The sequence below is a fragment of the Bubalus kerabau genome, chromosome X, assembly GCF_029407905.1.
Source record: "Bubalus kerabau isolate K-KA32 ecotype Philippines breed swamp buffalo chromosome X, PCC_UOA_SB_1v2, whole genome shotgun sequence".
Lineage (NCBI taxonomy): Eukaryota > Metazoa > Chordata > Mammalia > Artiodactyla > Bovidae > Bubalus > Bubalus kerabau.
The window spans coordinates 32145068-32168948 of record NC_073647.1 but is presented as its reverse complement, the minus strand read 5'-3'; positions in this window follow the sequence as shown (position 1 = coordinate 32168948).

Here is a 23881-nt window from a genome sequence, read left to right as displayed (position 1 = left end):
CTGGTCTGGCATTTCACATATAAATTAAACAAGCAGAGTGAGAATATACAACCTTGATGTACTCCTTTCCCAATTTAGAACCAGTCCATTGTTCCATGTCCATTTCTAACTATTATGTGTATATATATATATATATATATATACACACACACACACACACACACACACACATACAGCCTTACGTATATTTTCCTTACTCAGGTTTAAGTCTCCAGATTAACAGGGCCAACTGAATATCTAGCAAATTAAAGAAAGACCCACATCAAACCTTGTGGTAAAATTTCCATCAGTAGGGGAAAAAAAAAAAAAAGAGAAGACTGAAAAGAAGTTAACATCACAAAAGAGAGGCATCAAGTGTTATCAGATTTCTTCCAAGCAATACTAGATGATAGCATACAAAGATATTCATGCCTTCAAAGTTCTGAGGGAAAGTGAAATTCAACTTAGATTTCTGTGCTCATCAAATGTAATATTCAAGTATGGGATCCAATGAAAGTTTCTAAACTTAAAGGACTTAATCATGCCCCTCTCCTGTACCCTTTCTTTGGAGGGAGCCAGAAGATGTGCTCTATATGACAAGACAGTTATGCAACGAGATTACACAGATTCATGCAACATTGCATACTGTAAGAAATAGCGATGAGAAGCCCAAAATGACCACTGTGGCAGACCTAGAGAGAGAAACCAAGCCAGACTGAAGCAAATGCTGGCAGATTCCAGGAATCTAGCCAAAGGCAGATAACAGACATGGTGATGGTACAATAGAAAAGCTCAAAAATTTTCAGCAGCATCACATATAGCACATCAAAATGCTAGACGTACCCCAGAGAAGATGGCACCACTAAAAAGGATCTACATTATTCAGTAGCCTCTAAAATGCTAAGCTTGGAAGTAAAACACAGATGCCCATGATATTTCACAGCTAGGGACTCTCCAATTATAAATCTTAGTAGAAAGGACACGAGCTTTACACTAATGTAAGCACAGTGGTTAGGGTAGTAAACTGCCTTAGTGTTTTTAGTTATGGCTTAAGATAGCAAAACATATGTGATTATTAGAGAAAAACAGATAAGAAAGAAAGATAAACTGCACTTGGTGGAATAAGAAATGTAGATTTAAGTACATTATTTGATGTCACTAAGGTGACTTAAAACAGAGGGACTTCAACTGGGATATGTCAGAAGAAGAGGTAGAGGATATAAATGTGTTAAAATTCTTTTTTCATAACAGGAAGTTCAAGGATGATGTTTAAAGTTGATATATAAATAAATATTAAATCATATTTTGAAATATAGAGGTAACCAAAAAATTTTTTTAAGATTTTGCAATTAATTGCCTCTGTAAAGTAGAAGCATGGGCAAAACCTTGGGAAGGGATCACTTGCTCTTTATTCATTGAAAGTTTTAATTTGATTTTTTTACCCTAGTATGTATTACTTGATAAAAATAAAATAAATTATTATACCATCTGATAAAAAATGTATAAACATTCTCATTATTCTAAAATTTGAAAAATACAGAAAAATTAAAAAGAAAGCCATTAACACATAGATGTATATTGTAGATTGAATTGTGTCCCCTCAAAACTCATATGTTGAAGTTCTAACTTCCAGTACCTCATAATGTAATCTTAATTGTAGACAGGATCTTTAAAGAGGTAATCAAGTTAAAGTGAGTTTCTTAATGTGGGCCCCAATATAATTTGGCTTCAGTTCAGTTCAGTTCGGTCACTCAGTTGTGTCCGATTCTTTGCAACCCCATGAATTGAAGCACGCCAGGCCTCCCTGTCCATCACAAACTCCCGGAGTTCACTCAAACTCACGTCCATCGAGTCAGTGATGCCATCCAGCCATCTCATCCTCTGTTGTCCAATTTTCCTCCTGCCCCCAATCCCTCCCAACATCAGAGTCTTTTCCAATGAGTCAACTCTTCACATGATGTGGCCAAAGTACTGGAGTTTCAGATTTAGCATCATTCCTTCCAAAGAATACCCAGGACTGATCACCTTTAGAATGGACTGGTTGCATCTCTTTGAAGTCCATGGGACTCTCAAGAGTCTTTTCCAACACCACAGGTCAAAAGCATCAGTTCTTCAGTGCTCAGCTTTCTTCCCAGTCCAACTCTCATATCCATACATGACTACTGGAAAACCATACCTTTGACTAGACAGACCTTTGTTGGCAAAGTAATGTCTCTGCTTTCGAATATGCTATCTAGGTTGGTCATAACTTTGCTTTCAAGGAGTAAGCGTCTTTTAATTTCATGGCTGCAATCACCATCTGCAGTGATTTTGGAGCCCAGAAAAATAAAGTCTGACACTGTTTCCACTGCTTCCCCATCTATTTCCCATGAAGTGATGGGACCAGATGCCATAATCTTCATTTTCTGAATGTTGAGCTTTAAGCCAACTTTTTCACTCTCTACTTTCACTTTCATCAAGAGACTTTTTAGTTCCTCTTCACTTTCTGCCATAAGGGTGGTGTCATCTGCATATCTGAGGTTACTGATATTTCTCCTGGCAATCTTGATTCCAGCTTGTGCTTCTTCCAGCCCAGCGTTTCTCATGATATACTCTGCATATAAGTTAAATAAGCAGGGTGACAATATACAGCCTTGATGTACTCCTTTTCCTATTTGGAACCAGTCTGTCATTCCATGTCCAGTTCTAACTGGTGCTTCCTGACCTGCATATAGGTTTCTCAAGAGACAGGTCAGGTGGTCTGGTATTCCCATCTCTTTCAGAATTTCTCCATGGCTGTCTGGGGAGGCTTTACAAATAGCTGTGAAAAGAAGAGAAGTGAAAAGCAAAGGAGCAAAGGAAAGATATAAGCATCTGAATGCAGAGTTCCAAAGAATAGCAAGAAGAGATAAGAGAGACTTGTTCAGTGATCAATGCAAAGAAATAGAGGAAAACAACAGAATGGGAAAGACTAGAGATCTCTTCAAGAAAATTAGAGATACCAAGGGAACATTTCATGCAAAGATGGGCTCGATAAAGGACAGAAATGGTATGGACCTAACAGAAGCAGAAGATATTAAGAAGAGGTGGCAAGAATACACAGAAGAACTGTACAAAAAAGATCTTCATGAACAAGATAATCACGATGGTGTGATCACTCACCTAGAGCCAGACATCCTGGAATGGGAAGTCAAGTGGGCCTTAGAACGCATCACTATGAACAAAGATAGTGGAGGTGATGGAATTCCAGTTGAGCTATTTCAAATCCTGAAAGATGATGCTGTGAAAGTGCTGCACTCAATATGCCAGCAAATGTGAAAACTCAGCAGTGGCCACAGGACTGGAAAAGGTCAGATGTCATTCCAATCCCAAAGAAAGGCAATGCCAAAGAATGCTCTAACTACCACACAATTCCACTCATCTCACATGCTAGTAAAGTGATGCTTAAAATTCTCCAAGCCAGGCTTCAGCAATATGTGAACCGTGAACTTCCAGATGTTCAAGCTGGTTTAAGAAAAGGCAGAGGAACCAGAGATCAAATTGCCAACATCCACTGGATCATTGAAAAAGCAAGAGAGTTGCAGAAAAACATCTTTTTCTGCTTTATTGACTATGCCAAAGCCTTTGACTGTTGGATCACAAAAATTTGGCTTACGTCCTTTTAAAAAGGGGAAGTTTGGGCACAGAGATAGGCATAGAAGGAAGATAATGTGAACAGACACGGGTATAAGGCAGCCATCTTTAAGTCGAGAAAAGAGTCCTGGAACAGATTCTTCCTTCAGAGGCTTCAGAAAGAATCAACCCTGCGGAAACTTTGATCTCAGACTTATAGCCTCCAAAAATATGAGACAACAAATTTCTGTTGTTTAAGCCATTCAGATTGTGGTTCTTTGTGATAGCCACCCATGATAGCTAATACAATATATTTTCTTTCATTCATTCAGCACATATTTGGGAAACACCTAAAATGTGTCAGGCACTGTTCTAGGCTTTGGGGATATAGCATTAACAAAACCAACCAAAGTCAATTTATATGAACAAGGGATGGAGACAGATAATAAGTAAAAGAAATAAATAAAGTCTGTCACTGTTTCCATTGTTTCCCCATCTATTTGCCATGAAGTGATGGGACAAGATGCCATGATCTTAGTTTTTTGAAGGTTGAGTTTTAAGACAACTTTTTCACTCTCCTCTTTCACTTTCATCAAGAGGCTCTTTAGTTCTTCTTCGCTTTCTGTCATAAGGGTGGTGTCATCTGCCATAAGGGTTGTGTCATCCAAAATCACTGCAGGTGGTGACTGCAGCCATGGAGTTAAAAGACGTTTGCTCCTTGGCAGAAAAGCTATGACCAACCTAGAAAACATATTAAAAAGAATAGACATTACTTTGCCAACAAATGTCCATCTAATCAAAGCTATTGTTTTTCAAGTATTCATGTATGGATGTGAGAGTTGGACTATAAAGAAAGCTGAGTCCCGAAGAATTGATGCTTTTGAACTGTGATGTTGGAGAAGACTCTTGAGAGTCCCTTGAGCTGCAAGGAGATCCAACCAGTCCATCCTAAAGGAAATCAGTCCTGAATATTCATTGGAAGGACTGATGCTGGAACTGAAACTTCAATACTTTGGCCACCTGATGCGAAGAACTGACTCCTTGGAAAAGACCCTGATGCTGGGAAAGATTGAAGGCCGGAGGAGAAGGGGACGACAGGGGATAAGATGGTTGGATGGCATCACTGACTCAATGGGCATGAGTTTGAGTAAGCTCCGGGAGTTAGTGATGGACAGGGAAGTCTAGGGTGCTGCAGTCCATGCAATCGCAAAGAGTTGAACATGACTGAGAGACTGAACTGAACTGAAAAGAAGTAAAAAATAGAGTTTTCAGTTTTACAAGGTTGCAGGGTACATGTGTGTTAGTTGCTTAGTCATGTCTGACTTTGCAACCCCATGGACTGTAGCCCACCAGGCTCCTCTGTCCATGGGGTTCTCCAGGCAAGAATACTGCAGTGAATTACCATTTCCCTCTCTAGGGGATCTTCCCGACCCAGGGATTGAACCCAGGTCTCCTGCATTTCAGGCAGATTCTTTACCATCTGAGCTATAAGTAAGTCTTTCAATATGTTTATAATTGTTTTGGTAAAAATCAAAACAAGAATGAGGATTGAGAATATGGCAGTGTACGTGGAGAAAGTTTCAGTTTTAAATAGAGTTCTCAAAGAGGAACTTATGGAGAAAGTGGCATTAGAGAAAAACCAGAAAGAGGTCAAGGAATAAGCTATGAGACTTTCTGGGCAAGAGTCCCTCAAGTCTTGGTTTTCTTTGTATATGATTGTTTACAGTCATTTTTAGTTGAAAATATATGTTCCTATGGTAAAATTTTAAAACAATTCAAAGAATTCTTAAAAATATTGTTTCCTTTGCAATGCAACATTCCAATCCTATTCCCCACTCTACCTTTAGCATTATATTTTATGCATTTTCAGAAATGTCTGTGAGTATATACACATGAATGTACATAAATATTTTACATAGGTTGATTCATGCAGCAGATTCTGGTCTATATCTTGATTTTTAACCCAATACATATATGAATAAACATATTACAAAATTAGATTGTACTGCCTTATTTCATAACATATGACTGATGTGGGGAATCTTGACACAGTAAAAGTCTAAGAAATATTAGTAAAATATAATAAAATATACATTTGAACTCTGATTATTATAATACAAACTATGTATTTATGAAACTAGAATACAAAAATGAACATACTTATATGGAAAAAAGCCCAAATTTTGTCAACATTTTTTGCTATCAATAGTAATTGCCCTTCTAAAATAGAATTAGAATTAGTTAAACATTTGAATTTATTTCCAAGTTTTTTTTTTTTTTTTAATATAATAAACCTGCTGTGGACTGAATTGTGTGCTTCCTAAATTCACATACGTATTGAAGCCCTAACCCCCACTATGATGCTATTTGGAGGTGGGCCTTTGGGAGATAATTAGGGTAAGATAAACTCCTGAGGGTGGGGCCAGATGATGAGGTTAGTGCTCCAATCAAAAGGAGGAAGAACCACCAGAGGGCTCAGTCTCTCTCTCTCTCACTTTCTGCATGTACTCATCTAGGAAAGACCATGCAAGTGCTTGGTAAGAAAGTGGCCTTCTACAAGACAGGAAGTGGTTCTCACTGGGAAACAAATAAGCTGGCACCTTGATCTTGGGTCTCCAAGCTCCAGAGCTGTGAGAAATAAATTTCTGTTATTTAAGTATTTTATATGTCAGCCCCAGCTATATAAGATCAAAACTTTGATGGGAATGTTTCCATTTTTTACCTTATTGGATTATTTTTTAGTATAACAGTAAGAGTACAGTTGATATATGATTACTGTTTTGGGGGCTTTTAAACAAAGTAAATTTCCAGCTTTCCTTTCAAATGGTACCTATTTTTACTCCCACCAGAAACATGCCTTCAAGCTTCCACTACTGATTTAAATTTGTCATTCTATTTATATTTGAGAGGAAGTTGGTGAGTTAAAGTCCTTATTTTGACATTTTCTTGGATAATCATCAATCCACTGTCTACAATCAATGTAACTCCTGAAATGTGTTATTTAAGCATCTTCAGACAATGCCAAGAAAATCTGAACAAATGAAGAAAGCACCCTATCGCAAGTTGATGCAGAAGCCATATTGGATGACCACAGAAATTTACATTTAGGCCTGATTAGTTATTAATAGAATTGTGACTAGGATTTATCAGCTCCTGTGTTCTCATTCTAGGTTAATTAGAGAGAAAATGTAGTATACGATCTAGAAGAAATATGGCCAAATTTTCCTTTTAAAATGGGTGCCTCATTCAAATTTAATATGTTTTAATAGCCAACAATCTTACTAAGGTTGTGGTTTCTATACACGAAGTGGATGTGGAAAAGTACAGATGATATAAGAGTAGAGAAGCAGGAGTCAATAATTGTCAATTTGAGGGTAGCTCATCCAAAAACTCAATGTGTAATCATTGACAAGTCATTTCACTGTTTTAGGACACACATCATTCATTAGATCACTGTTTCCAAGATCCTCCTAATCCTTTGTAAGAAGATCTAAGGAGCAGTCAGACAATTGACAATTTCACCTTTTTCTTCTATACAAATAAGCCTACTATAAATAATAGTAGAAGGCAGTACTGATATACTAAAAGTACAAGTTTTTAAAAAATCCGAAATTGGCTACTAATAGTATAAATATCACTATTGTTGTTCCTTCTACAGAAATTAATTCTGCATATAGTATTACATTTAGGTTTTCATGTAAATACAGATTCATTACAAGTTAGAAAAATGCTTCTTTAAATCATTTTACTGAGACATCAAGTGCTATTTATAAATAGTTTTCATCTCTTTGCAGGTTACATCAGATTTGAACTTGTGTTCTTGAACTGAAAAATCTAGATCTAAACTAGTTAGAAATTTGAAATCTGATTTCCTAGTCTATGTGTGTAACTGAGCTTATTTTTTTCAGAGATTAGAGTTTGAAGTTACTAACTTGAGTTAAATACCCACCTCTGTTGCTTATTAGATTTGTGAACTTGGACAAGTTTCATAAACCTTAAAATAAGTAAAATAATAACAACATTAGCTATTATACTTTCTAATGTTTTTAGAATAATGTTTGGAGCATTATATGGGTTTCCCTGGCAGCTCAGCTGGTAAAGAATCAGTCTACAATGCAGCAGACTATAGTTCAATTCCTGGGTCCGAAGATCCACTGGAGAAGGGATACGCTACCCACTCCAGTATTCTGACCTGGAGAATTCCATGGACTGTATAGTTCACAGGGTTGCAAAGAGTCAGACACGACTGAGCATCAGTTTAGCTATCGTTATTGTTATTATTATTATCAGTATCTATTTAAACAAAGTAAAAAGCCAAGATCCAATCCTTTTGACCTTGCAAACCACATTTGAAAGTGTATAATTATTCATTGTAAAGATAACTGTACCACCTGCAATAGTTCACTCATTGTGAAAGCATACATCTGGAGTTTCTTTATTCCTTCCCTTCTGCAGTGATCCCAGTTGGGAATTGAAAATAGCTTAGGAAAACAGTGCCTTTTGGGACATTAATATGTGTTCTTGGGAATGGGGAAAAGATTCTGTGCACAGTAAGTTTTAGAATGCTGAAGAAACATTTTTTTTTTTTTTTAATCAGGGAGTCTTAGAGCTTTTAATGTATTATTGTGCATGGTTAAGTTTTGAAAAGAGACATTATATGCAGTGTTTACAAATGTATTTTGAACTCTCAAGGAAAAATAAGTTTCCTCTACCCTTCTAGGTTTTTCTTGCTGGTCTAAAAACTAAATTTAAATGAGACAGATTTACAGGAGAAAATCAGAGTTTAATAATATGTACAAATGGGAGAGAACCAGAAGAACTGAGTAAGTCCCCCAAATGGCCAAAGCCCTCTTCTTAAATACCATCTTCAGCAAAAGACAAAATAGGATTTTGGGGGTAGTGGTTGGGACTTAGAAGGGGAGGAAGGTAATTGACATGGAGATGGAAAAGCAAATGTTTGGTAAATAAATGTTTGCTGGGCCAGGCAGAGACAATAGAACCCAGAGAGGAATTTTAACAAATAGATGTAGCTGCTTCCTCCCTGTGCACACACCTAGTCCATACTATAGTTATTTATGTTGATGGCTCCTTCCTTGAACAGGTCCTCCATCCATATTCTTAAGGAAGTTAGCAGGAAGGTCCAGGTTTTTTTGGACCTCAACTATTTCAGCTTGAAACAACCTACATGCCAAAGAGACATTTTGCGGTGGCAGATTTCGCTCCCCTACACTACCAAGCTATTTAGGAAATGCCACCATGGGTAGCAGATGGGTCCTAACTAGAGGTTCAAGGTATCTTAGCCTTCAGTGATTTTAATGTATTCTAGTATCAGTTGATTTAAAGAAATCCTTAACAGAAAGATTCATATGACTCAAATAATATGGTTAATTTTATTTATATTTCCCCAAAAATATCTATGTCCATTAAACATAGTAGTATCAATTTTGTGTGTGTGAATCATGTCATTCACTAAATTTACAAACCCATTTCTTAGAGCCCATTTCATAGATTTTTAAATTTCTACCAATAATCAATTTCTTCATGGTCTAGGGCCTAAGAATCAGTATTTCTCAAGCCTCACTATACATTTGGAGTCACCTGAAGAGCTTTAAAAAATGCAGTTTAGATGTCTAGATATTACTAAGAGATATGTGTGTCTATGTGGTCTTAGGTTGGGCCTTGGTTGTGGTGATTTAGTTGCTAAGTTGTATCCGACTCTGGCAATCCAATGGGCTGTAGCCCACCAGGCTCCTCTGTTCATGGAATTTCCCAGGCAAGGATACTGGAGTGGGTTGCTATTTCCTTCTCCAGGCAATCTTCCTGACCCAGGAATTGAATCCGGGTCTCCTGCATTGCGGGCAGACTCTTTACTGACTGAGCCACAAGGGAAGCCCTGGCATTGGTACATTTATCAGCTCTGCAGATCATATCAATGTGCAGGCACAGCTCAGCATTGCTGGTTCTAGGTATTACTGAAGTGAAATGAGCAGAGATCTATTTCATACTGTGATCAACATGTGATCAACATTGCAGGAAGACAAATGCCTTCCAGGGCTCAAGAGTGGGCTCTTATTTAACACTTGGAAATGAACTGTCCAAGGAGACACACATGCTGACAAGGCAAGAGATTTTATTGGGAAGGGGTGCCTGGGTAGAGAGCACTAGGGTAAGGGAACCCAGGAGCATTGCTCAGCCATGTGGTAATGGGGTCAGTTTCCAGGTTGTCTCTGGCCAGTCATTCTGACTTATGGTCCTTCCTAGTGGTGCATGCATTGCTGTCAAGATGGATTCCAATGAGAAGGATTTTGGGAGGTTGGTAGGGCATATGGACTGGCATTTCCCCTCTCCTTTTGACCTTTCCCGAATTCTTCTGATTGGTGGGTAGCATGCCAGTTCAATGTTCCTTACCAGGACCCCCTGTTAAAAGATAATGCATGCAAGTGCTTACTAATGTACCTGGCCAGGGAAAGTGGTTTGATCAGTGCCTCCTCTAAAAAACATACAGAATGTCAAAGATCCTAATGCAAATGTTAAAAGTTGCTATAATATATGGTAATAACTGGATGGCTTCTACTGAAGAATCTAGGGGAGGAAGAAAGATGGTCATAGGTAAAATTGTATCAATGATAATCAAAATATGTACTTTGTAGATTCAGAGATCTGATGTATTAGAGAACTTCTCCACTTTGCCTGTGATCCCCAAGAAGAATCCTAAGTAAATAACCTTACACCTGTAAGGTGTCCCTTTGTATCCTGTTGTCTTACAGATTTCTTAGAAAGGGCATTTTGCTCTTCACCCCATGTTGCCTGGCTATACTTTTCCCAGGTATTTATAAATGTGTCCTAGTTGCCTTTATACAATGAATAATCTTTAATTCTTATTTGTCATCTTTGTGCTATTTTATTTTTTGTAAGTCAACTCATTTTTTAGCTATTTTTTTCAGATAGAATTGACAATGAACTGAACATGCTTAAAATGTATAATTTGATAAGTCAGACTGCATCTATATCCATGAAACCATGCTGGTAAACTCATTCCTTCCTTAGCCTCCTTGGTAAAGCTCTTTAATTTTTCTTCCCCATTAATTTTCAGTAACTCATTAAAGCCTATAGATTCTTCTTATGTTTTTAAATCCATCTTCACAACACCATCCCCGCTTCCTGATAAGCTTCACATACCTGTACCTTTAGGAAAATTGGTTGACTACCAGGTTTAGCAGGGATCTCTTAATGATTGATTGAGATTAAGCATTCCACCAAGGGACATAAATAAACAGTTCTAGGTTCTAGATGAGCGTATGATAATATGATGAAGTATTAAAATTCAATTATTAATGACTACAATTTATTGAATGCTCATGATATGCCAGATATTGCACTAGGTAATTTATCAACACCCAGAAATCCCTTGCATTCCTATACACTAATAATGAGAAAACAGAAAGAGAAATTAAGGAAACAATTCCATTCAGCATTGCAACGGAAAGAATAAAATACTTAGGAATATATCTACCTAAATAAACTAAAGACCTATATACAGAAAACTATAAAACACTGGTGAAAGAAATCAAAGAGGACACTAATAGATGGAGAAATATACCATGTTCATGGATTGGAAGAATCAATATAGTGAAAATGAGTATACTACCCAAAGCAATTTATAGATTCAAAGCAATCCCTATCAAGCTACCAACGGTATTCTTCACAGAGCTAGAACAAATAATTTCACAATTTGTATGGAAATACAAAAAACCTTGAATAGCCAAAGCTATCTTGAGAAAAAAGAATGGAACTGGAGGAATCAACCTACCTGACTTCAGGCTCTACTACAAAGCCACAGTTATCAAGACAGTATGGTACTGGCACAAAGACAGAAATATAGATCAATGGAACAAAATAGGAAGCCTAGAGATAAATCCATGCACATATGGACACCTTATCTTTGACAAAGGAGGCAAGAATATACAATGGATTAAAGACAATCTCTTTAACAAGTGGTGCTGGGAAATCTGGTCAACCACTTGTAAAAGAATGAAACTGGAACACTTTCTAACACCATACACAAAAATAAACTCAAAATGGATTAAAGATCTAAACATAAGACCAGAAACTATAAAACTCCTAGAGGAGAACATAAGCAAAACACTCTCTGACATACATCACAGCAGGATCCTCTATGACCCACCTCCCAGAATATTGGAAGTAAAAGCAAAAATAAACAAATGAGACCTAATTAAAATTAAAAGCTTCTGCACATCAAAGGAAACTATTAGCAAGGTGAAAAGACAGCCTTCAGAATGGGAGAAGATAATAGCAAATGAAGCAACTGACAAACAACTAATCTCAAAAATATACAAGCAACTCCTACAGCTCAATTCCAGAAAAATAAAGGACCCAATCAAAAAATGGGCCAAAGAACTAAATAGACATTTCTCCAAAGAAGACATACAGTTGGCTAACAAACACATGAAAAGATGCTCCACATCACTCATTATCAGAGAAATGCAAATCAAAACCACTATGAGGTACCATTTCACACCAGTCAGAATGGCTGCGATCCAAAAGTCTACAAGTAATAAATGCTGGAGAGGGTGTGGAGAAAAGGGAACCCTCTTACACTGTTGGTGGGAATGCAAAGTAGTACAGCCACTATGGAGAACAGTGTGGAGATTCCTTAAAAAACTGGAAATAGACCTGCCTTATGATCCAGCAATCCCACTGCTGGGCATACACACTGAGGAAACCAAAAGGGAAAGAGACACGTGTACCCCAATGTTCATCACAGCACTGTTTATAATAGCCAGGATATGGAAGCAACCTAGATGTCCATCAGCAGATGAATGGATAAGAAAGCTGTGGTACATATACACAATGGAGTATTACTCAGCCATTAAAAAGAATACATTTGAATCAGTTCTAATGAGGTGGATGAAACTGGAGCCTATTATACAGAGTGAAGTAAGCCAGAAAGAAAAACACCAATATAGTATACTAACACATATATATGGAATTTAGAAAGATGGTAACAATAACCCTTTGTACGAGATAGCAAAAGAGACACTGATGTATAGAACAGTCTTATGGACTCTGTGGGAGAGGGAGAGGGTGGGAGGATTTGGGAGAATGGCATTGAAACATGTAAAATATCATATATGAAACGAGTTGCCAGTCCAGGTTCGATGCACGATACTGGATGCTTAGGGCTAGTGCACTGGGACGGCCCAGAGGGATGGTATGGGGAGGGAGGAGGGAGGAGGGTTCAGGGTGGGGAACACATGTATACCTGTGGCGGATTCATTTTGATGTTTGGCAAAACTAATACAATTATGTAAATTTTAAAAATAAAATAATATTAATTTTTTAAAAAAATTATAAACTCATAAGCTGCTCTTAAATTTGAACAGTATCTCTGCTTTGAAGAAGAATGAACTCAAACGTAGAAACTTGAGCAATTTGCCAAAAGTCATACAGCTAGTACATCAAAGCTGTGGTTTAAAGCCAGATCATCTTGATTTTGAATCCCATGCTCTGTTCACCACACAAGAAAGCTACCATGCTTGATCAATCATCATTATGTATAAAATGTTACTAATGGGGGAAAAATTCTTTGCCAATGGAAAAACTTTTGTTGTAAAAGTTTGTCTCATTTTAATACCATGATATATTATTGTAATTCTAGAAAGGCAGTATTTTTTTTTCTGACCTGAGCCATGATTATTCTATCTACACTATAGAAGATTGCAATCTTAAATTTAGCCAATGAAGCACTATGGAGAAAATAATTTGCAAGATGGATAATTTCATAATAAATATATCAGCTTAAGTGCCTTAAAGTTGGAAATAGTTTTTCCATGATGGAGGAATCAAAATGGAATACAATATACATAGATGAGGAATAGCAGTTCAAAGTCAGGCATCTCTAACTTTAGTGAGAATAGTTTTCCCTTAAATTACTATTGCAGAATTCAATAATAGAATCTATTTGCTGCCAGAAATATATTTAGAGAAACTGCAATTTATTATAATTAAACTGATTTATTTCCTTGCTAGTTTATTTGACTGAGTATTTTCTTGAAATTGAGGACAAACTGGAAATGTAATTTACCAATCTATACATTATTACAGCATATTTCATACTCTGAGGCTTTTTAAAGTGTGTTTCAAATATCGGTGGTGAAAGTACTCTGTTTATATTAGGTATTGAAAACTTGGATTATTTAAAGCTAAATTGGGGGTCAGAATTCATTCTAAAGCAGGTTTAAGTGGTTCAGAATGGCCCTAGGAATTTAATATTCATCACTCATGAAAGGATCAATGAGGAACTAAATTCCATGGGATATCAAGGGTTTTTCTATATTGGTAACTTATCAACTTGGAAATTCAGAGATAGATGTTTTACACTGTGTGTGATTCATAAGCATAGGAATCAAAATTGTTTCCTTGCTTATTTTTTCCTGATAGATATATTAACTTTCTATGAACACTGAAGTTTCAATGATCACAAGCTGGAATCAAGATTGCCCGGAGAAATGTTAACAACTTCAGATATGCAGATGATACCACTCTAATGGAAGAAAGTGAATAGGAATTAAAAAGCCTCTTGATGAGGGTGAAAGAGAAGACTGAAAAGCTGACTTAAAACTCATAATTCAAAAAACTAAATCTTGGCATCTTGGCCCATCACTTCATGGCAAATAGAAGGGGAAAACATGGAAACAGTGACAGATTTTATTTTCTTGGGATCCAAAATCACTGCACATGGTGACTGCAGCCACAAAATTCAAAGACACTTTCTCTTTGGAAACTATGATAAACCTAGACAGTATATTATAAAGCAGAGACATCACTTTTCCAGTGAAGTCCGTATTAATCAAAGCTGTAGCTTTTCCAGTAGTCCTGTATTGACATGAGAGTTAGAGCATAAAGAAAGCTGAGCACTCAAGAATTGATGCTTTTGAACTGTGGTGTTGGGGAAGACTCTTGAGAGTCCCTTGGTAAGGAGATCAAACCAGTCAATCCTAAAGGAAATCAGTCCTGAATATTTATTGGAAGGACTGATGATGAAGCTGAAGGTCCAATACTTTGGCCACCTGATGTGAAGAACCAGCTCATTGGAAAAGACCCTGATGCTAGGAAAGATTGAAGGCAAAAGGAGAAAGGGGAAGCAGAAGATGAGATGGTTAGATAGCATCACCAACTCAATGAATATGAACTTGAGCAAACTCTAGGAGATAGTGGAGCCTGGTGTGCTACTGTACATGAGGTTGTAAAGAGTCAGACACGACTTAGCAACTAAACACAATGAACCCTGAGTTTGAAACTGGATGCTGCTGCTTGTTAGCTATATGAGCTTGGGGAAATGATATATTTCTCTCAGATTGAGGCTGTCTTTTCACCTATGAAAAGTGCTAACAGAACTCCAGGTTAGCTGCCATATGCCCAGTCCCAGAGGATGAATCATGATTACCCTAAGTCAGTGTTCCTCAATGAGGACATCGTCATTATGAGTGGAGTAATTCTTCCTTGTGAGGTTTTGCCCCCAGCATTACAAGATGTTGTCCATACCTGGCACCAGGGAAGTTCTTGTAGGTATCACTTTCTTGATACTTTCTCTTCATACCTTTCAGTGAGAATAATGTATTAGGAGCAGTGTAATCTATCTTCCAACCTTGAGGGGAAGGCTAAGAGGTTCTTGAGAGGCTGACCCAAGGTCTTGATATCTTTGATTCACCAGACCATCCCTGTATACTTCTTGAACAATATAATACTGTCTTAATTACTATACCTATAGTAATTACTTAGTATACTTGAACTATCTTAATTACTATACATTTCATCCTCCCAATTTTTCTTCTTCACAGTTGTCATGGTTATGCTTTTCCCTTTCAACTTCCATGCAAAGTTTAGTTAACTTTTGTCAAGTTCCATTGAAACCCCAGTTAGATTTTCGATTTGAATTAAAATTATAAATTAAGGAGAAGCAGCATCCTTAAAATAGATTTTTTTTTTTTTTCTTGGTTGCACTGCCTTGTATCCGGGATCTTAGTTCCCCAACCAGAAATCAAACCCAGGCCCTTGACAGTGAAAGCACAGAGTCCTAACCACTGGATTGTCAGGGAATTCTGTCTTTTTGTACTGAAAAATATTTTTCTTAATAAAATAATTTATTTTATATATGTGTGTACATATACTTCTGAGTGTTTATGTGAGAGGTTAAAGCATCTGCCTGCAATCCGGGAGACCTGGGTTCGATCCCTGGGTCGGGAAGATCCCCTGGAGAAGGAAATGGCAACCCACTACAATATTCTTGCCTGGAGAATCCTATGGACGGAGGACCCTGGTGGGCTACAGTCCATGGGGTTGCAAAGAGTTGGACAAGACTGAGCGACTTCACTTTCATTTTCACTTTATGTGGCGGTGCTAGTGGTAAAGAATCCACCTGCCAATGCAGGAAAGGAGTCGTAAGAGACATGGGTTTAATCCCCGGGTCAGGAAAATCTCCTGGAAGAGGAAATCGCAACCTGCTACAGTATTCTTGCCTGGAAAACTCCATGGACAGAGGAGCCTGGTGGGCTACTGAATGAAAACAGCAATTACTATTATTATTATTAATATTATCATCATTACTTCTAAATGAAGTCATTTTACAAGTGCTTGCTGTATTCTCAGCATTATTTCCCATTATACTCTTCATGAGGTATAATTGAGTATTAGCACAGTGAATTAAATGAGGTCAGATTCTTCAAATAAATAAGTCTATGTTAAAAATCTGATTTCAACTTAAATTAGCTTTGTATCATAAGCACATTATTTAAATTTTCCACTTTATTGAAGTATAAATTACATAAATTATATATATTTAAGGTATACAATGTGATGTTTAATACATGTATAACATTGTGAAATGATTACCACCATGAAGCTAACTAGCATATACATCACTTCACAGAGTTACCATACTTTTCGTGTGTGGTGAGATAATTGAAAATTTACTTGCTTAGCCAATTTCTAGTATACAGTATGATATTAACCATGGTCACCATGCTGTACATTAGATCCTCGGGACTTATTGATTTTATAATTGAAAATTTGTAGCCTTTGACCAACATTCAGTGTTCATTTGAGCTACCCCGTTAGCCCTTGGTAACCACCAATTTACTCTAGGTTCTATGAGTTTGACTTTTTTAGATTCCACATATAATTGAGATAATTATTTATCTTTCTGTATCTGGCTTATTAGCATAATGTCCTCCAGGTTCAACCGTGTTGCCACAAATGACAGATTTGCCTTTTTAAGACTGAATATTATTCCACTGTAAATATATAGATCTTATCTTTTTTATCCATTCATCTATCAACACTTAGGTTTTTCCATATGTTGGCTATTGTGAATAATGCTTTAATGAACATATCAATACAGAGATCTCTTTGAGATACTTATCTCCTTTGGATATATATCCAGAAATGGGAATACTGGATCATATAGTAGTTCTATTTTAAATTTTTTTGGGGAGCCTCCATACTGTTTTCCATAATGGCTGCAAAAATTTACATTTCTATAGTGCACAAGGGTGCTCTTTTCTCCACATCCTCACCAGCATATCTTAGCTCTTGATTTTTTGATAATATAACCATTTTGACAGGTATGAGGTGATATTGCATTATAGTTTTGATTTGCATTTCTCTGATAATTAGTGACCTTTTCACATCACATAGTAATGTTGGCCATTTGTATGTATTCAATGGGAAAGTTCAGTTCAGTTCAGTCGTGTCCGACTCTTTGTGACCCCATGAACCACAGCATGCCAGGCCTCCCTGTCCATCACCAACTCCCGGAGTCCACCCAAACCCATGTCTGTTGTGTTGGTGATGCCATCCAACCATCTCATCCTCTGTCATCCCCTTCTCCTCCTGCCCTCAATCTTTCCCAGTATCAGGGTCTTTTCAAATGAGTCAGCTCTTCGCATGAGGTGGCCAAAGTATTGGAGTTTCAACTTCAACATCAGTCCTTCCAGTGAACACCCAGAACTGATCTCCTTTAGGATGGACTGGTTGGATCTCCTTGCAGTCCAAGAAATTCTTAAGTCTTCTCTAACACCACAGTTCAAAAGCATGAATTCTTCAGTGCTCAGCTTTCTTTATAGTCCAACTCTCACATCCACACATGACTACCGGAAAAACCATTGCCTTGACTAGATGGACCTTTGTTGACAAAGTAATGTATCTGCTTTTTAATATGCTATCTATATTGATCATAAGGTTCCTTCCAAGGACTAAGCATCTTTTAATTTCATGGCTGCAATCACTATGTACAGTGATTTTGGAGCCCCCAAAAATAAAGTCAATCACTATTTCAATGGGAAATTTTCTATTCAAATCTACTGCCCATTTTTTAACTGCAGAACTTGTTTTTTCTGCTATTAATTTGTAGGACTTCTGTATATATTATAGATATTAACATCTTATTGAATATATAATTTGCAAATATTTTCTCCCATTCCACGTGTTTGCTTTTCATTTTGTTGTTTTAGTTTGATAAATTCCCAGTTGTTTAATTTTGCTTTCTTTGACTGTCTTGGTGTTGTACCCAAAATATTATTGCCAAGACCAATGTGAAAGAGTATTTTCCTTTTGTTTTCTTCTAGAAGTTTTACAATTTTACTCTTTTGTATGTGGATATCCAATTTTCCCAGCACCATTTATTGAAGACTTTATCCTTTCCACATTGTTATTCCTGGCATCCTTTTCAAAGATTAGTTGACTGTTTAGGTATATTTCTGAACTCTTTATTCCATTGATCTACATCTGTTTTTATGGTAGTATGATACTATTTTAATTAATATAGCTTTGTAATGCTTTGTGGACTCCATGCATTTTCCAGGGGTTGCTCAGGCAGGAATACACTTTACTCCCTTATGCATATTCACATTATATCATCTTCAAGGTCAAGTTTGACTTCTCTTCTTCTAGGAGGTTACTTCTCCTTCCTCTGAATTCTCATGGCACATCATCTATATATTCATTATGGCACATATGGAATTTTCTACTACATATTATGGCTGCTTCTGTGCATAGCTAATCCCCCACAATCCATCTTGTAAACTCTCTGAAAATTATTTTTCATATTCATCTTTTATCTTCTATCACAGTACTATGAATTTATTAGAAACTCTATGACTAAAGGTTCAATTCAAAAAACAAACCTAAGTTACTTAAGTTGATCTCTACTATCTTTTGTAGATTATCCATTCGGTAAAGTCAAGATATATGAAGAAAATAAAATGCTGAAATTCAAAATTACTCTTTTGATTCATTTCCTGCCATCTCATAATAAGGTCTGCTAATTCAAACTTTGGCAAATATTTGGACATGTATCAGGACACCATACAATAAACCATCCTTTTCTCAAGGAGAACGTGGAGGAGATAATTTATCATTCCTAACCTTCCATCTCTCTTTCTAACCATTATAATTTGTATCTACAGAACTACATAAACAGATTTTCTTGGGTTATTTTAATAATATTCTGATCCCTTTGTATCACTGTGTAACAACTTCTCTGTATATATTTTGGTATAGTTGATCCTCAGGTAAAGGGTGATAAATAATTTCATTTTGAGAGTTAACACCTGCATTTTCTACTTTATTTTTTGCTTAGCAAAATCTTCTCTTCATAGTTAACAGGACTTGTTTTAATTAACTACTCTGTTGACAACTCACACTACTTATTCTTTGATTATGTGCAATGGAGAAGTGCTTCAAAGGGCAAACAGTTAAGCCTTCACTCAAGGAAAGGGTTATGATGGTACAGGTGAGCTTAGGGTGAGCATAAAATAAAGAGCTTTTTACCAACATGAAACAAAGATAAAATGTATGGAGGTCAGCTTTGGGAAATCAGAGGACATTTCAAGATTTCCTAAATCAGGTCATTCTACAAAATCATTGCTTCAATTAATTTAAATACCAAGACATGCAGTAGTGGACAAATTTGTTTTGCAATAAGAAATTGTTTGGAAGAAGAGAAGGGGGGAAAAACAGTAACTTTATCAAGGAACATCATTTGTGGAATTTAAATTAAGCGACTTTAAAGCAATGTTTTCTGTTCTTGGATGCTGCTGAAATATTCATGTGAATATATGCTCATGAAGATATCACATAATCATATGCATAGTTAAAAGAAGTAGTGATGATATTCTCTAGTGTATACAAACTAATACTTTCAAAAAACATGTATTTATTTCATAGACTATTAGGACTGAAAGAGACCTTAAAAGTCATTTAGACCAAGTCATTTAGAAAAGTCCAGAACCAAAGAGAAGTAACTTTCCTGTGAACAGCCAGTGAACAGTGACTGAGCTAATTCACAAAACTTTTTCCTGTCTATAAAACTGTGCCTAGTGGCCTATATTTACCTCTTTAGCTACTTTCTATTGAATTAATTTTTCTTCTGCACTTTTTTTAATCTACCCATGGGTTGGAAGTTATGTTCTACTTTGATTTGTAACATGTATCCTTACATTTTAGCATGCATGCTAAGTTACTTCAGTTGTGTCCAACTCTTTTAGCATGCCTAATTAATATAAAGTCTGATGGTAGCTAACAACTCACTCTCCTCCTCTGGAAGAGTTTATACTTATTAGCCTTAAAATGCTTTGTTGTTGTCCAGTTGCTCAGTCGTGTCCAACTCTTTGCGATCCCATGGACTGCAGCATACCAGGCTTCCCTGTCCTTCATCATCTCCCAGAGTCTGCTAAAACTCATATCCATTGAGACAGTGATGCCATCCATCCATCTCATCCTCTGTCATCCCCTTCTCCACCTGTCTTCAATCTTTCCCAGCATTGGGGTCTTTTCTAATAAGTTGGCTCTTTGCATCAGATGGCCAAAATATTGGCTCTTTAGCTTCAGCTTCAGTCCTTCTGATGAATATTCAGGGTTGATTTCCTTTAGGATTAACTGGTTTGATCTCCTTGCAGTCCATGGGACTCTCAAGAGTCTTCTCCAACACCACAGTTCAAAAACATCAATTATTCAGCCCTCAGGCTTCTTTATGGTCCAAGCCTCACATAGATAATAGTAATAGCAGCCATGTAAGAGGAATTGGAAACTATTCATCTTCTATGATGGGAAGATTTGAATCAAAAAGTTAATATTAAGATCTGTACTTACAGTAGCCAGGCAACCAAATGACTCCTAGTGATGACTGAATCTTGATAATCAAATCCTTGTGTACCCTTGGGTGATTCTCCCAGAGTTAGTCTGTGGGACCATTATAGTATGGCAGAAATGATGGCATGTCATTTCTGAAAGTGTTATAAAAGACACTGTAGCTTCCCTCTCTCCATCCCTCTCTGTCTCTGCCATTCATTGCTCATGCTAGGTAAAGTCACACCTTGCTGCTGCTGCTAAATCACTTCAGTTGTGTCCAACTCTGTATGACCCCATAGACGGCAGCCCACCAGGCTCCCCTGTCCCTGGTATTCTCCAGGCAAGAACGCTGGAGTGGGTTGCCATTTCCTTCTCCAATGCATGAAAGTGAAAAGTGAAAGTCACTCAGTGTCCGACTCTTAGAGACCCCATTGCAGCCCACCAGGCTCCTCTATCCATGGGATTTTCCAGGCAATAGTACTGGAGTGGGGTGCCATTGCCTTCTCCAAAAGTCACACCTTACAGTATACAATTGAATGAAAAGGTCTATGTATTGAGGAACCCAAGGATCTTGCCTATATTCATGTGCATAAGTTTAGGAGTTAATTCTGTAGGCTTAATCAAACCTTCAGATGACTGTGGCTTTATTGAATCTCTTGACTTCAACCTCATGGAAGACCTGAGCCAGAATCTCCCAGCCAAGCTGCTCCAAGGTTATTGACACTCAGATACTGTATGAAATGATAAATGGTTGTTGTCCTCCTGCTGCTAATTTTGGGATAATTCATTACATAGCAATAGGTAACATATAGAGTTTGGTAATTAGAAATAGGATGATGCTGTCAAACACACTTAAAATACATGAGTGGCTTTGGAAAAATATTAGTGTTTTCCAGTTCTGTTTCCAGCCTAGATGTTCATACTCTACATGCTCTTCTCTGCATGGTCTTATCTACTTGCACAGGTTTAACTCCAGTCTACATATGGATGACTCCAATACCTGTATTTCCAGAGTAGATATTTTTTTCGAGTTTTGTGCTTACATAGCCAACTTCCTACTTAATATTTATTTTCAAATTTACAATAAGCACCTATAACTAAACATGTCATTTATGAAACTTATCATCTCAGCTTCCCAAATCAGCTCACTTTATATACTTTATCTGAAATTGTGACACCACATCCTTCTCAGTCATCCATTCTGGGAACCTAGGCATTATCTTCATGTTCCACATTCAGTCAATCATCTTATCCTGCCAATTTTAACTCTTCAGTATTTCCTAGATTTGCACCATTTCTGTATCCCTTCTAAATCTTCCCTGGTTTCCTTTCTTATCTAAATTATTGCAATAGTACCTAACTGGATTCACTAGATCCAAGCTTGCCCTATAAAATTCATTTTCCACGCAGTAGCCAGCAGTATATTTCTAATTTGAAAATATGAAAATCTTTATCCTTTGCTTAAAATATTTCAGTGGATATTTATGTCCATCCAGATAAAGTCCAAATTCCTTGCTGTGTATTAAACAGTTTCTATGATCTTGCTCTTAACTATGTCTCCAGATTTATTTCTTGCTTACCTTTCACTACCACTCCAGTACTCTTGCCAGGAAAATCCCATGGACGGAGGAGCCTGGTAGGCTGCAGTCCATGGGGTCGCTAAGAGTCAGACACGACTGAGCAACTTCACTTTCACTTTTTGCTTTCATGCATTGGAGAAGGAAATGGCAACCCACTCCAGTGTTCTTGCCTGGAGAATCTCAGGGACGGGGGAGCCTGGTGGGCTGCTGTCTATGGGGTCACACAGAGTCGGACACAGCTGAAGTGACTTAGCATAGCATAGCATAGCATACCTTTCACTACACGCTTGAACAGGGGGTTTTTTCTTAATATTTTCCTAAGCACAAGCCCCCCCACCTTTTTTTTTTTTTTTTTTTTTTGCCATTTTACCTTTGCATTTATTTCCTCTACTTGTAATGCCATGACTTACTTTTTAGTCTAGTTCACTTATTCTCTTCCTTTAAAAATAAGATACAATAACTTCCTTTGGGTAACTGCTATATATTCCTTCCTCAGAATGGTTGCGGGAACTCTACTTACCATCACACAGTCCTCTGGTGCATATCTTATCATAATAAAAACTTTATTATATTAAAATTTTCTGTTTTCATGAATCACTCCATAACAAGGCTATACTCCTTAAGGACAGGATTTGTGTTTTAATTATCTTTTATCCCTAGTGCCTAACACTTGACTGATTCAATACAATTTTATTTCTTGAATAATACCATCAGGAATTGACAACTGCTTGGAGGTTATAAGCTGGGGAAAAGGCTAAGAAAGCTTAAAAGATGATTCAAGAAGGAATGGGAGACAGTGATTCTCAAACTTTATTGCTAGTAAGAATCAACTAGTAAACTTGTTAAAATGCAGACTCCCTAATCTCATGCCTGAAAGTGAAAGTGTTAGTTGTTCTGTTATGTCCATTCCAACTCTTTGCCACCCTGTGGACTGTAGCTCACAAGGCTCCTCTATCTATGGAGTTCTCCAGGCAAGAATACTGGAATGGGTTGCCATTTCCTACTCCAGAGGATCTTCCTGATCCAAGGATTGAACCCAGGTCTCCCACATTGCAGGCAGATTCTTAACTGTCTGAGTCACCACTTATTCTAATTTCTTAAATCTAAAATAGGTCCAAGGAATCTTCATTTTTAGCAAATACCCAAGTCATTCTCATGCAGGAATTTTCTCCACAAATGTTTGGGAAACAATGGTTTAAAAAATGAAGTTTAATTTTGATGTTTCTTTAGTTTAACATGTATGTCCATTTTTCTTATGATCTTTTGTTTCAGGTTTTGTGGCATATATGAAACTTTATTGCATTTAAACATTCTTCTGTCATTTTAAATAGTGTATATAAATTCCAATCCCACCCTCCACCAAAATTTTTAAAACAAAGTAAGTTTCAGTTCATCAGAAAAACTAAGTTGGGTCTGCAATTCACAGTAACATACAAAGAAATATATTGTCATAAACATATGTTAGGAAATCAAATCCAGATGGTCATTAGTAATTCATGTGTTTGAATATTAGCCTCTTTACTGTACTTCCAGAATTACTTAAAATAATGAGGCTAAATCCCCTTCAAAGAAGGTCAAGTGAC